Consider the following 16536-nt stretch of genomic DNA (forward strand, 5'->3'; position numbering starts at 1 on the left):
TTGCTGCAATACACACGTGTATTGCAGCAAAACAAGCTTCAGTGAAAGCGTTCCCAGTTGTTCTGTCAATTAAATATGCCGTACCGCTTCTCTGGCTTCAGTATTGCTGCTTCAGAGCAATCTAGAAAATCTAGAATCCTCACCTTTGAACGAGAACGAACTGGCGCCGGCTGGCTTGTGGGCCATGGAAACTGCAAGAGAGGTTTGCGATTAGTTACGTCCAAGTAACAATTTTTTTGGGTAGCCACCTACAGCACACTCAAAATTACATGCACGGGACACAGATGCCTCATGCGACGGAACTCCCTTCATCCTTGTTTTCTGTTAACTCTGCTCACCTTCACCACTTGCCTCCAATTTCTGCGCTACTTCTTTAATCTCAATTCCCTGGTTCCCAAAGGCCATGCCATGGCTTGCGCCAGTCACGGATCTGTCAGCCCTGCGACTGGCGCTATTGTGGCAAAGGCGCCACAGCACCTGACGCTTGATGTGCTCTTTCAATATTTTGAGCATGGCTCAAAACAGGTGGATGGGTGTCTGGTATGCCCTTTGCTTATTTGCGGATCGTTCCGAATCAGAGGGTAGGCGCTTCTGCGACCTGGGCGCATGCTCGGTATTTTACAATAGTTGAAACCGAACTCTGCAGGAATCTAAAAAAACATAACAAACATAATGTGCACGCCAAAAGGCATAGCAAATGAAACACACACCTCCCTCGCTTAAGCCATTCCTCCCTAGTGTCCCGGTCGGGTCTCATCCTGATAAATCGTCGGTGGAGACCTGAGGAGCGGTCAACATCAGATTAGACCTTTTTGAAACAGAACCATATACTTGCTGGGAGGAAGTACACCCAAACGAATCTCAGGCATGTCATTTATAGTGCGTTTTAAATTGAGACGAATGATGTAAAATGAGACGTCAATACTGATGCACCCCTTTTGCGAACCCAAAATTTTGAAGGCCTTGTCCCCCTCGCTAGGGGGACAAGGCACATGAATCCCGGCATGTGGATGAAATTTTTACCTTAACATCCCGACTCAATGCCCATCCCTGAATATTCGACCACCACACCTTTAGAAAAAAAAAATTTTTTTAGAAAACACCGAATCATCTACCACCCCTACAAACGCCTGAACCAAGCATACTCGTACCGTGGCTTGTTTGCTCAGTGCCGCCCCCGAGTTAATTCGGGCTGACAATGTTGTTTTGTTTTTTTTCAAATGGAACCCACATTCTTAGTTTTGGTTTGTCTTGTAGAAGCAGGTGGATACTTTTATAAAGCTTCCTCCCTATGCGCTTCCGAGTCAACAGTTTTGCAATGGCCAACCCCCGGGCTTTGATTTTGCGCTCCTTGATGAATGCTGAAACTCATATATCGAGCAATAGCTCGCCTTGAAAATACTTGCTTTTGGTGGCCGAGAACAAACTCGTGTTCCTGATTGGCAGCCACTTGCTGCCAAGAATTGCTGCACATATCCTAAAGATTAGTCTAACACAGATGCTTTGGCCGGACAGAGAGACAAAAGCCTGAAACAAGGCCACTATATAGACAGGAAATAGAGTGTCTGTGAGGAATGAAACGCACAACTCAGATAGGCGTGAATCACTCACCTTAAAAACACTCGCCATGAGCGGGAAAAAGCAAACTTCTGGCCTTGATTGGCTGGTGCTTGCCACCAAGACCTGCATGTATAAGAAAGAACCTGGTCTTAGTCAAACTTGGGTGTTTTTGCAGAAGAGAGACAACAAAATACTAATGCAAGACCACTACACATAAGTTATGGCATTCAAGAGGAATGAAATACAAAACTCATAGGCGGGCATAGCTCACCTTGAAAATACTTGCTCTCGGTGGCCGAGAACGAACTCGTGTTCCTGATTGGAAGCCATTTGCTGCGAAGAATACCTGTAGATATCCTAAAGAACCCAGTCTTAGTGTAACACAGATGCTTTGGCCGGACAGAATACAAAAGTCTGATACAAACCACAAAAAGCAGGAAATAGTGTCTGCGAGAGATGAAAAAAGACCCAAGTGGAGAGGCTCGTTCTGTTTCACGTTAGTCAAAAAGTGTAGCTCATTTTGCTAAAACGATGCATATTTGCTAAAAAAAAGTATCTATGTTTTGCCCCATTTAGCAGAGTTTACTGCCAAGGGTACCTGCACACCAGAATAAGTCAGAATTAGTCAGTTTTTTTTTTTCTTCTTTTGATGAGCGACAACAGAATCCTAAACAGATGATGAAACAAAATATGAACACAGCAAGACAGGCTAGTTTGCCTTCATGCAAGCACAGTGCCTCGGCCAACCAAATGAGGTTCTATTCTTTACCACTTGTCATATTTGGTGGGAATAGTAAAGTAAATGAAAATAAGGCAATCTCTCTTGCAGCCGACAGCTGCAAACAAAATTCATATACCTCAATGAACGACCTGGAAATAAAATTGGGTGGTGGCCAAGTGGTTTAAAGTGTCGAATTTCAAACTTACAGACTGTAGTTTTGGTTTAAGTCCTCCTGGTGTATATTTTTATCCTTATAACTATATTTACATTGTTTTTTCTTGTATTTTTGAGGCACAAGTACTTAATTTATACGCTAATTCACCTTTAGAAGCGTTTTAATTACACTCCAAGCCTTTCTAGTGCTCGTAATTGATTCTTGGTGAAAGCGGTCTTAAATTTTTCTTTTCTTGCTGTCACTGCTGCTTGCTTTCTCACCTTTAGAATGCTGACAACTCGACACAAAAGTAATGAAAAATGTGTTTAAAATGTCATGAAGATCAGCATTTCCAAGCTGTACCCCTGCTTCATGCCCCGACCATGCCACCATAACATAGCTGAGTGCAGTGACAAATGGTCCCAGGTTTGTCACCCAACCGTTTTTTGGGCTTACGGTGTGGCGCGACTCATGAAGCACCTATGCTTCGCGATGGAGCCAGTGAACGAGGTGTGACACACTAGAGCTGTGCAAGCCACAGCTTTACAGCCTGCAAAGGGTGGGAAGATCCCTATCCCTTTGCAGAGCTGGCATTAGCTCACCGAGAAGCTATTGCAAGCACTAGAAAGCCACAGAGTGTGAATAAAAGCGCTTCTGAAAATGAATTAGTGTGTAAATTATGCATCTATATGTTAAAATTAAAAAAAGTATATATGTATATATATATATATATATTTAAATACTAAAAAAGGCAAAAAAGAAAAAAAAATGTTTCCAGGTGGGCTTGCTTCCAGAGCTCCACCGCCCTTGAATTCAGTTCCCTAAAGCCCGCTTCAGACGGAACAATTTCGCCCAGCAACTTCATGTCGCAACACCAGCAACACGGGCCGCCCGCGTTCCCATGCAACCGAATTGCTACGACTTGCCATCATCATCATGAAATTTTATTTTTCTTACAGTATTTAGACACACAGTTATATCCTAAAAACATGTTTTTATATCTTTAAATTGGGCTGAGAATACTAACTTGTCTTTTTGAAACAGTTTATTTTCAAAAATGATCCATTTCAAACCAGAACTAAGTCCTCAGTTCTCATTATCACGACCACAGGGGTGTCACGTAAAAATATTGCATTCCTGATTGGCTGCTGCCGCTTCAAACATCTCCGAGTAGTCAGAGTTGCTCGTCCCCTTCGAGCCGGACCCAATCTCAGCAATTCGTGTCGATCTAGGGAAAACTAGGGAACAACCCGCCAGCAGCCCCAAAATTGCTGGAAAGGTTGCCTCGTCTGAAGCGATCCTATACTCTGTTTCATACATAGAGTGCAACGCAGTCAAAGCTAGCGCACCGGTTTGCATTGCTGACCGTGCCTACGTTCGCCCCATAAGATAGTGCTTCCCCTGCAGAAAAATTTTAAAAAGTCGGAAAATGTGCCTCCTCGGGGCTAGTAACTGATATTGGCGTTATGATTTCAACGGAGCACAAATGTTTTTCAAGAAAAAGGAAAAGATAATGTAAACCACCTTAAGTTGTTTCCGTGTTCATCCGTGTGGCAGCCGCTGGTTTTGAGAAGATGGCGTCTTACGCAGCAAGCTCAAGTACCTTTCCTGCTCGGATGTTTTCGAAGATTCATTGTGCGAAAATCTTGAAAGAGTGCAAGCAGATGATCGCCAATGTGTACGGGAGTATAAGAACACATTCCCCGGAGAATTCGGTCGTGAAGTCCTGGAGACGGCCAGTAACGACACTGGAGTGTGCCCTGTACTGTCGCGAAGTGCAAGGCACAGTGCCTATCTGGCAAGGTGGCGTCCCCGAAGCAAAGACCTCGCAACAAGAAAGTTTCGAGCACGGGGACCGTCAAGCATGACGAGTTCACACAGAACGCCATTCGCCTGAAGGTGCATTGCAAGTACTCCGAGAGGGAGATTCCTTCCCTTGACAGCTATTTCAAAATAAACTGTACAGGCCACAACTATTGTCGTTAATGTTTTATTATAATTTCTGGGACAAGGCCGCTATCAGGGCGATTCCTCATTCCACGCTGCACGAAAGAAAAATATAACTCGGTGCTGGAGGCAAATAACACTTGCAAAGCGGAAGACCAGATGGTAGAAATCTGGCCTCTCGGCGACTTATAAATAAAAATCAAGAAGGAGGAACTGGAATATGCACTTCGTCAATGCGCACAATCTTGCAGAAAAATAATGTCTAAAAAAGAAAAAAAAAAAAAACGCGTAAAATGGGTTTGAATTACGGCCACCGAGACGAGACGTCAATATCGCCAGAGCAGCGCCTTCTACCACTCGTCCACGAAACGCGCGGAGTAACACTTTTTCTATTTTTTCATGCGCACTATTTTAGTACCTTTGACAGCGTTGCACGCTAAGTATGAAACAGAGTATAAGACACCCTATTGTCTGGTACAGAGACCATTTATGAACGCTTGGGTGTTTAAACGATGTACTACACATTTTACAAAAAGAAAAAAAAAAAATTGGGTGTTTAAACGTTGTACTACCCTTTTTTCAATAGAGAAAAGCAACAATAAAAAAAATAACACACTTCAGAAGAAAAAGTTAAGGAAACGGAATGTACCATTATGTTCAGTGAAGTTTGGTGACAAGACTCGGGACTCGAGCAGGAATGCAGTCATCCTTGGTGTGACCCCATGAGACGGTCTTGCTGCCTTTGCTGGGGTTTATCTAACTGAAGTACCTGTACGAAAAGTAGAACACATGTGCATAACACTCATTATTCACAAGAAAATTTGTCAATGTCCAAAATGACCCATGAAGAAAATTATGCGAGGAATTTTCAGGCTGCGTTGGCCGAGTCACCTCTCGTGGCCAATGTTTCATAGCAACTTTAATTGTTGTGAACAGTTATAGGGTATATTACGAACAAAGTGCAATTTGGTTTTGTAGGAAACTAACACACAAAACGACACTTGTATACAGTATGTTGAGGTGCCTCTAAACAAACTCCAGGGTTTCATGGCGCCTCCTTCAGATACCTGATGTTGAACATGAAATATGTGCACCAAGGAGTGAGCAAACAGCGACTTCAGATTTGTCTCTAACACCAGCGACATGTCGACAAGGAGTGCAACGTGTAGAAGGTCGTCTAGAAGTGTGCCAAGATGAAAAAGCAAGATGTAACGATATCAGAATAAGATCACACCAACGAGGCACCAGTGTGGTGAGACAATCTACGATGTAGAGACAGTAATCGGGAGTCAACCGACGTACGGCCGCGATTTACTTTGCAGCGACTAAAATAAAACATGGCAAAAAAAAAATTTTTTTTTGAAAATAAAAAAACGCGTTTTTTTTTTGTTTTTTTTTTTTTTACTTTATTTGTTGAGCGCAGCCAGTAGCAGAGCAGTTGGGCGGCGTCAGGAAAATCTGACAGACTCGCTAGCTTTTCTCAACTTCGTACGGCGCCAGTCGGCACCACAGATGACTGGTCGGCACTCTTAGTCTACCAGGGAAGAAAAAAGTACGAGCTCAGAGCCCAGCGTCGATCGCGACTTTCGTAAAGAGAAGCTCCGATAACACTTCGGCGACTCGTGAGCGTTAAACAACGCCTCTTCGAACGAGCCCACGAATCCAACACGTCGAACGGTTTGCGCCGGTAAGCACGCTGGGAGCCAGGGGGCTGGAGGTTTAATATCCGAAAGAGACGAGGCGCTGGTTTCTACGTCTATTTCGCACATGAGATAACAAGCCGAGTGATAGCTAGCCGAGTGTAAACACTGACTGACGTTACATCAGAGTACACGCAGTCGAAATGACGTCTGCAACAGAGCACAGCCAGACGCTTTCAGCGGGGACGCATGCGTTCAAATAAGCTGCGATTTCAAAACATCATGTCTCCATTCTGTCCTTCAGTTGATCTGTGTATACCAAAGCACTCAATGCTGCAAGTAATAAAGTCGTCTATACGTACCTTTCGAAGCGATTGAAAGTGCGTTGGTTTCACTTGGAACCCACAAGCAAAGTGCGCGACGAACTTGACGAGCTGTTATCCGTCGGTTCCGCCGGGTTGGCGCGGTCGCGGTCGTTGCGCAATGGCGGCGCAATCTCGGCGGCTCCCTCAGCCGCTTGTCTGGCAGCGCATGCGCGCAGGCGCGCCGGCTCGCCTCCCTTCGGACAACCTCCGGACACAGAGCGAGTTGCGCGGCCCGAACACGGATGGCGCCACCATAGAGGTGTACACCAGCGCTCGCGTGGTCGGAGGCGCTCATTACTAAAAAATAAACAAAACAATAATGAATCAAACTTCATTCAACTGCAGTTATGACTAGATATTATTTCACTAAATACAAATTACGTATTCCTAAAAATATAACATATTTTTTCAAAATTCATATCAACATCACACTCTCGAAATTTCGCTTTTTTTCTGTCTTTTGCGTTTCTAAAACGAAACCGCTGCCTGTGCGCATGCGTGCTTGCGCTCTGCGCGTTCTGAAACCGGTGGACCGTTGTGGAGGCGTCCGTGGGTCTGCTCGGTGCTTTCGCGCTTTCGCTCGCCTTCGGTGCGTCAAGCGTCGGCGCGTCGATCATCGCATTGCGCGAGCCTCGCACTTTCGGGCAAGTGGAAAGCTTTTCGTGTCTTTGAACCACCTCATTCGTGCGGTTACGCGAAGTCGTGCCCAAGCAGCGTCGGGAACAAGAAGCACCCGTTCGTTCGGATCCCAACTGACGACGGTGAGTTTGAAAGTTTTCACCCCGATTAAAACGTTTCCTAAGCTGATCTTCCAGCCACAAATTGCACCATTTGAGGGTTTTGTACTTTTTTAGGTAATTGAATATATCGTTTCATTTTTTAAATTTACAAAATATCACCGTGATTTCATTGCGACGCACATATTTCGGCGAGCGTTCGCACGGGGTTTTGTGGATGAAGACCGTCCTGCAAATATTTTATGTTCTGTAGACTACTGTTTGCGAAATATCACCTCCTCTACCTCTCGTCAATTTCGTGCACAGCAGTGTAGATCCTCGTTGAGTAAATTGTAGTCTATGTACAAATATTCTCCCGGTTTTTTGTAATATTTCAGAGTTCATCTTATAATATATCTGCCAGATTTTATTAATTTGTCTCGTGTAGATTCTTTTACAGCCCTGCGACTAGTTTTGCCATGTTTTATTTCTTTCACAAATAAATAGAAAGCTGAATAATTTAATTTTTAAAGACACTTTTAAAATCTTGAAAGATTTACGCATAGAAGGGCGGAATGTAGACAGCAGAGCTTGATCGCGAGATGTGCTATCCGTCCTTCCATGTGTAATTCTTTCGAAAGTTTTTACACCTCCCAACGCACTCCCCTCAAAGCAATTAAAACTCGCGTTAGGCATTTTTTTTTTCGTTTGTTGCACATAAAATTCTATCATTTGCATTATGTGTTCTTTTTTTGTGTATCCATACAGATTCTCAAGGCATGAAAATCACTCCAACAAGCCTCAGCGACAGGGAACCCCTATAGACAAAAGGTAGTGTCCGTGGCAACCTTTTTGTGAAGTACACTTGATTGCTGGCCAACCTGTCAAGCTGAATATGTAAGCATCAGCATGCTAGGTTCTGTTATAGTGATCTATGCAGTCTAATCTACGATCAACTGTAATGTAAAGCGAGAGTGGCTGGGGCAAAGAGGATTATAACAAAAACAAAAGGATAGTAGGAGCAGCACTATGCAATGTTTCATAGCCCTGTTTCTCTTCTGCAAGTGTGTGTGTTGTGACAAGACAAACTAATGTGTTCTTACATTGTCCTGTGCAGATCCTGAGAGGATAGAGAACACACATACAGGAAAAACGAGAAAGAACAATGAAGTGGCTGGTTCATCCCATGGGCATCATAAAATCTCGGTGGCCACACCAAGAAAACCTGGTTCAACTCGTGGTTCAACTTGACGGCGCAAGCGACAGGTATCGAAGCTCATCAAGAGGCCAAGAGAAATGAGAAATACCAAAGTGGTCTACAGAGAGCTAGGTCTACACATTATTAAATCTCTAAAGATTCTGGTTCAGGCCTGTAAGTAAGCAACAAATAAGTTTGCCCGAATTACAGTTCATTGTGTTAACTGTTTATTTACATGGACCAGTCAGAATGACACGAGCTTTCAACTAGGCATGAAATCTTTTGGCTGTGCTTCTTGAGACCCTCGAGAGATAATGTTGTCCACTGCATCAGCAGGTTGCTCCTTGCACAATTTTTATGGAGCAAGATAATAGACTAACGGAAGCCTCTGAGCATCCATTTTGTTTCGACACGTTAGCCTGCTGGTGGCCAACAACCTCTTGGCAGTTCTTTTTTAGGTGGGAGGGCGAGGGGGCGGGCTAGCAGGCGCAGATGCGTAAAGGTACTAACCTTTCTGTCTATCCTTGCACGCCACTGAGTGGGCAAACTTTCTCGTGCAAATAAAAATTATTATTATTATTATTATCTGTTGCTTCGAACCAGTGATTCCAGGACCTTTGGCAGCTAGAATTCAAACTACGTACTTGGAAAGTTTCACCCTTTAAGATCTCAAGTTTTGGTAGACAATATCTGACCCAATAAAATTTTGCATTATTGTCTTATTACACAGGTTGAAGAATTGATGTTTTTATCGTAATATACGTTCAGGTTGGTATTTGAGATTCCACAACCAATACCCATTTAAATACTTGGACATACCTCACCGATAGGGCTGTTTGCATACAATTCTCCAGCAAGGCTGCATATTTACTTCACACTGGGTTTGCTTCTATGTAACACTCACCAGAAATTATGATTATTGTGTTTTCATGCTAAGGAAACAGACATTTCTGTTTGCTGTTACAATATTTTCTCTTTAATATGGATATCTCCAGTTTCCAAAACAATTGCCCATAATGTTGGTCATCCATAATCTTGAATCACTGCCAAGATCACAAAGAATAAACAATGAAGGTGGTATGTTGTTCATTTTTGTCACCTGCAACTGGGAAAGGGAAAGAACTGCAAGTGATTCAGGTTGGAAACCCCTGAAAATTGTACCCATTGAGTCACCATTGTCATATCTGACAATGGTGCAGCTCTGGGTAAATTCCGGAACCGAAGAGCTTTACTATTCTTTTTTGCCTCCTAATATATCCCCCCCCCCCTTTTTTTCTTCTTGCGTTTGTCTTTACAGAGACCACAATAAAAAGATAAAAACATGTAATCATCCATTTAGTTCCCAAGCTAGCTATCCATAGTACGTACTTCGGGTTTCTTTATTTAACGTGACGAGTTAGAATGTATGGGGACACATATCAGTCCCCGAAAATATGACCTATATAGCGGCGTGACCGAAACGATCGACGATGTTAGCGAGATATGACTACTGTGTTTTTCAATCGCGAAGACAGATATTCTCGCGCCATAGTTACATCTGAGGTTTACGAAACTTTAAACAGTCACTTGGCGAACTAAGGCAGTAATGGGGTAATGGTTGGTGCGCGCCGATAGCCTTTCAAAGTGAGAAAGCTAAGCTATGTCATGTTCGCGCTAACAGTGTCGCACATTGTATCTTCACTGTAGCACCTCTTGCTAACGTAGATACTACGCGCACTATTAATTTTTTTCCGCATAGCAACGTTTGTTTAAAGTGTTTTTTCTTGTCATGCAAATGACTGAATAAATACGTGAACGAGTGCGAAAAATGCTGCATCTGTTTCGATTCCCTGGAAGACGCCCACGACAAGAAACGGACTGTCAACTGCTGGACACAAGGTAGGCAAGCAGAACTTACAATTCTTTGCCATAACAAGTGGCATGGCACGCGCGAACCTAAATTTCCAAACAAAACCTACCGCGGTAGCGGCGGTACCGCGGTAGGGAGCAGCGGCAGGGCACGGCGGAAGGGCTGCGCCATGTTGGATTTTGGGCGGCTTCGTCTTCGCAAACGGCTAGGAAGCCGCTCAAGCTAGCTTGACGGCGTCAAAAGTAATTATTAAAACGTTAGCGCTTCATTTTACGAACATAATTGTCGCTACTTATTTTAGTTTCGCAATCTACTAATATAGCAATGAGGCTTCAATTCGTTGCAGTAATGAGCGCCTCCGACCACGGCAGCGCTGCTGAGCGCCCAGTTTGCCCAGAAATCGACTCCATTGGGTCTATGACAGTGTCCGGGCACTGCTTCGGAGTTCGAACTGCCTCCGAAGCTCGAGCTGCTCGAGCGCTCGAGCTTTCGCGCGCGCGGGTTGGCGATGGAAACTTTTCTCATAAAACGAGTCTGTAACGTATCGTTTGATGGCGCAAATGCACGTATTTTTCCCGTCGTTTTTTACAGTGTGTGAATCTTGCGAAACAGGCGACGAAGAGTGGTGGGTGAAATGTGCTCGCGTGTGGTTGTGGATTTTGTGTACGACGTAGGATTACCCAGAAAGGTGGGTCAATATCGATAAATGTGCGGGTAAGAAGCACGTGACCTGTCAAGCCCATTAATCCTCATTATTTTATCGTGCGAACTGACATTGTCACGTATCGCGTTCGATTCGGGTTCCAACATCGGTAACCTAACTTTTGTTGCATTAAAACTGCAATAAACATTTGTTTGAAAACGATTACTCCAATGAGCACGTCGTTATTGGGCTTTTTTATTGAAAGGTAGGTCGCGGGTGTCCCAGCTAGTTATTCTGAATGGTTTGGTGGTTGTCTAGCATTTCAAGCGCTCGAGGCTGTGTGTACTGTGTGCCGTACGTACACTTGCGCTTTCGATCAATGTGAATGGGTTTGCAACGCGGAACGTTTGTGTTCTGTGTGTATCCACCTCCAATATCGTTCTCTCTCGTATTGCCGTATGGTAACTTCTGCTGTTCTACGATATCATTCACGCGAAGTCGTATATGTGGGCGTACCGATATCCACATGTTGCTTCACGGGCGATCAATACTGTGATACGTATCCTCTTAGTCCGCGGTATATGCCGACGTAATTCATGTTGGTAACTTGGAATTCGTTCTGAGATTTATCCACGCGATATTGTATTCTTCTTTGGGCCCGTGATCGACGACCGATATTTATATATCGTGTGGCCGCACAGTATGTCCATGTCGGTCACCAATATGCACGCGGTGTCGCATTCTATTCCAATAACCGTAAGTTCTGTCGGGATATTGTGCTTCGATATCGTGTTGTATACCAATAACCGCAAGTTATATCGGGATATTGTGCTCCAATATCCTGTTGTATACCAATAACCGTATACAATATCGGGATATTGTGCTCCGATATGAATTCCCATCGTGCGTATTGGGTTAATCGGATAACAATAAGTTTTTATTGGTTTCCATCAACTTCATTGGAATACAATATTTCCAATAAGCCGAGTTCATATTGGCCTTTTTCAATAGGGTTTGCAGGTGGCTTCTCGACTCCAGTGGCCAAGTCAGCCACTCTTTATTCCCAGACAACTCGGCCTGTGTTCCCTTTCCTTAAAAGTTCGGTCTACGTTCCCGCAGGCGCAATCCGCTCACGAACACCTCAGCTTGGATGTCCGAAGCCGTTTTGTTGTGCTCCCCGACCAGCATATTGCCTGTTGTCGAAAGCTACTGTTTGAACTGACAGCAGGGTTGAGGCTACTTTTTTTTTTTGTTCCATTGAACCGCTGCCATCGCACCCCTTATGTGTTTGCCTAGGCATCCGCTAGTGCGAATTCAAGTGAAAGAAGCCACATAGCTGGTTGGTCCAGCCAGGATTTAGCTTTCACAGCGCTGTCAAGGATGAGCAGGGGCGAAGTCTCATTAGGGCTTTTTTTTTTTCGTATTTGCCGGGGGGAGGGGCGGGGGGCGTGTGTATGCAGAGTCATTAAAGAGGCACTCAAGTGCTTTTTGTAGAAGTTTTCTTTTGAAAGCATTTTGTTTGTTGGGCTTCAGACGGCAAGACGTCGAAATAAACTCGCAGGAATAGAAATACGCAGGCACCATTTCCTCTTAGGGAGTCCATCCTGTGTCCCCACCACCGTCATAAAATTAAACCAATAAAAAGTGTTAATTTCGTGGAGATTCCAAAAGTTATTAATATTGCTCCTTTTAGACACATGCACATTATATTTTGACAACCACATCAAATCTTAGGCTATAGGTGCTGTATTACAGCTATTATTGTTTGAAGACGAGCGAACTATGTTTCCTCCTTGCCTTGTTACGCGGGAGTGATGTGCCCGCGCAGCGACGCGCCTGAGTCGCTCCGTCAAGTTGAACTGTTTTCTTCCCGACGCTTCCACTTCACCCCGTTCTCGAAGCAAGGTTCGCAAAGGCGCGAATGGTTACGCTGCACCAGGCAAAAAAACGACCACTGAGGACCTCCTCCACATTCCTCGTTTCTCTGCGGGCAACTTCGAGGCATTCGCCAGCGGTTACCGTAGTTGTGGACGCCATCAGTCTGCTGTACCGACGTTTCCGCTTCCCGTCGCCAACAGGACCGAGCGAATAACCCGGGAAAAAGTCCTGGTTAGTGTTTTGGTGATTTTTGAGAGCTTCATGAACGTCGCATAGTGCAGCAGTCTGCGTGACATACGTGTTCGAAACTGAGGGTGTTTTGTAGGAGAGAGATCCCTGTTTTTCGATCCGCGTAAATAAACTACGCGTCGTAGAAAGCTGAATATCGCTGAGACGCTAGTGATGGCGTCAGAATGCGAAAGTTTGCGAGCATGACGATACCTGAATCAAAATGATACTAATACTTTATTTGTACTCAGTGGGGGAGGGTTACCCACGCGTGCAGGGTCACAAAGGCAATGCTGCCCATACCGGAATGGAGCCGATGTCCACCTAAGCCTAATAACGTCACGATCTTTTTTCTTCTTCTAGGACCTAGGTTTTTTTCTCTTTTACCACAGACTCGGGTAATTTTGAACATGATCAGCATCCACCAGCTCGCCTGCACATTCATTGTCGTCGTGTTCTGCGGTGCAGTTTATTTACTTGGTCCAGAATGCACGGCTCTGTTTTCTCAAACAGCTGTCATATCTCGCAAGCCACGGGCAGGAATGCTTTTTCTCCCGGCCTGTCGGTTGGAGCTTCATAACTGAGAGCACGCTTCGTTCGCGAGCTTGAAGCGCGTATGCGCAGCCAAAGTACGGCGGAACGAGCGAATGTGGAAACCGGTCATCCACATGAGACGCCCTGTGCTTGTCGTGCCGGTTCCCACGAGTGCGCCAGCCACACTGGACGATCGCAGCGCTCGTCCCGTGTGATTCTTCTACGTCCTCGTCTGTTTTTAGATACGGAGCATCTCTTGCTCGGGTCTATGTCCCGCGGCGTCGTAGTCCGCACTCACACTACGCATGCGCAACTCTCCTCCTTCCCTCTCTCCAACAGCTGCGCGTTACTCTCTCCGCTCTTTTTCTCTCTACCAACAGCGTGCACATCGCGTGCGTTCGCTTCTACTCACACCGCGCGCGCATGCGCAACTCTCCTCCTCTAGTCTCCTCTCCTTCAAGAGTGAATATAAGCAGCGGTAGCGCGCTGTTCAGTTCACCCGCTGTTGACTCACTTCACTCCGTTCTTCCGATGAAGTGTGATGGAACTTGGAAGCAACAGTCCCGTCAGTTAGGGAGTGGGCGCAAGCAAGCGTCAGCACCACCCCACAAACTAACAGCAACGCTACGTCCGCTGTAGACAAAGCTGCGCAGCGAAGGGCACGCGACGCTAAGCGCAAACGCTTGAAACGAGCGGCAGACTGAACTACGGCAACGAGAAGCGGCGTCCATTTGTCAATATCGAGCGGCGGATGCTGAACTCCGAAAACGTGAAGCAGCGGCGGTTCGTGAACGTCGAGCAGCAGAACCTGAGGTTCGGGACCGTGAAGTTCAACGTAAACGTACGAAGCGAGCGGCGGAACCCGACCTTCGAGAACGGGAAGCCGCGTGTAAACGTCAACAGCGAGAGGCTGCTCCCGATGCTGCACGCGACCGCGAGCGCGCAGCGAAAGCGGCGGCTCGAGCCAAGCAGCCATGCGCAGCCCGACGCTCGCTTCAATCGTGACTTCCTGAACCGGAGCTTTGGACACAGTTGCAAGGTGTGTGATAGACTTTGGTTCAACAACAACTTCACGCGCATCGGCGACATCCGTAACGAAACTCATCGGACCAACGCACTGTCAGTTCTTTGTAACGAGTTCGCTGATGCCAGCAACGACGACGACGGTAACGCCGACGGCAAGAGCAAGACTGACTACAACGACTACGTTGTGTGTGCGTCGTGTAAAGACTCGCTGATCGCGGGTCGAGTCCCTGCGATGAGCGTGAGTTACGGCTACCGCTACCCACCTCGACCGGACCATCTACCCGAGTTGAACACGGTGGAAGAACGGCTCATCTCTCCTTGACTCCCGTTCATGAGCATACGACGCTTGACGCATGGTAACGGACAGCACGGAATTAAAGGCCAGGTCGTGAACGGTTCCCATCGAAGTTCCAACGCTCGTTCAGTGCCTGCCTCGCAACGTTCCCGAAGAGGCGGTGATCGACGTTCACATCAAGAGAAGACTGGTGAGCAGGGCGTCGTACAAGCGCGGTCTGGTCAAGCGCAGCAACATCCACGCTTGGCTGAAACACATAGAGCAGACTCCTCTCTACAGATACGTGAAGGCACAGATAGACTGGAGTTGACTGGACCAGCTTGACGGGGACGACGCCGAGTGCAATGACGACGAAATCGAAGCTCTACCCGAAATCACAGACTTGGACAATCCCATGCAAGCGGTGATTGCTCTGAACGCCGTTAGCCAAACGCTAGTGTACGACGACGTCCGAGTGAGAAGCGAGGAGGACGTTCGGAAACTCGTGGACAACACTTACAGCTTGCACGTTGCTCCGGGAGAGAACAAGGTTCCGATCTCGCTCTTCTTCGACGAGTACGCCGAGGAACTTTGCGTTTCCCACCATATACCTTGGGATTCCGCGCACGATCACGGGACCTCGGCCAACGCCATTCGTCAAAGCTAGCAGCGAGATTAGAGGCGCGGACCGACGCGGAGTGATGCCAGAACATGTGCTGTACATGGCCACGAAAGTGATGCGGTTCAACGTAACCGACAAGACCATGAAGTTCCGGACGAACGCAATCACCGACTCGTTTACCCGACAACAACTTGAGAGTGGCGGACGCGAGTTCCTAGAGGAAGTGCTGAACCGGGACTTGGCGTTCATGCGCGGAATTACCAACACGGTTCAGTACTGGCAAGACCGACGTAAGGAGCTCTTTGCAATAATCCGACAGTTGGGCAGACCTCACTTCTTTCTGACGCTCTCCGCTTCGGAACTGCATTGGGATCGACTGCTCGAAACGCTTGAACGCCTGCGCGTGGGTCCGGAAGGCCGTGCTCGCGTAATCGGAGAGCTGAGTGCATTGGAACGGATGGACCTCGTTAACAACGACCCGGTTGCGTGCGCAATCTACACTCACCGGATCTTCGACGTGATCATGAACATCCTGAGAGACAAGCGCTGCTCTCCGTCCAGGCCGCACGTGGTCGTCGATTACTTCAAGCGAGTGGAGTTTCAAAAACGCGGTAGCGCACATATCCACACGATCCTGTGGACTGACAACGCTCCCGAAGAAGAGCTTTGCGGCGACATGCCAGAGACGTTGGAGATGGTCGAAGCTCTGGTAACGTTGGACACTTCTCTGCTGAAACGCCCCGAACGCAAACGCATGCAGACACGGATACGTTCTACAAACGCGGACGAACCAAATGCAGGTTCGGCGCTCCTCATGACTAGCGACACTACCAAGATCGTAGTGCCGTTTCCTCCGCTGGCAGACGACGCCGGCGATGCGGAGAAAGCGAAACGAGGACTGAATTAGCGCCAGTACAACGAAATGCACGAGGCGTTGGCAGTGGGAGAGTTCGTCTCCGTGGACGCGTTCCTGCGCAAGTTCAACGTCGGGTCCGAAGCCGAGTACATGGCAATTCTACGCGCCGGACTCTCGAGACCTTGCGTCCTGCACAAACGAACACCAGCGCAGAAGTTTGTGAACGCGTTCAAACCGTAGATAGGCAAGGTACTCGACTCCAACTCGACTCAATGGATCTGCAAGTGATACTAGACCACTACGCGTGCGCTACGTACCTCGTGGA

At 46.7% G+C, this 16536-nt stretch overlaps 1 pseudogene; it reads left to right on the forward strand.

The window, feature by feature from the left end:
• The window catches only part of LOC115317509, a 30525-nt pseudogene extending 14263 nt beyond the window's left edge, over positions 1-16262 (forward strand).
• Positions 16263-16536: the final 274 nt, after the last annotated feature.

This window comes from Ixodes scapularis, unplaced genomic scaffold (assembly GCF_016920785.2).
Source record: "Ixodes scapularis isolate PalLabHiFi unplaced genomic scaffold, ASM1692078v2 PGA_scaffold12__126_contigs__length_90152505, whole genome shotgun sequence".
NCBI lineage: Eukaryota > Metazoa > Arthropoda > Arachnida > Ixodida > Ixodidae > Ixodes > Ixodes scapularis.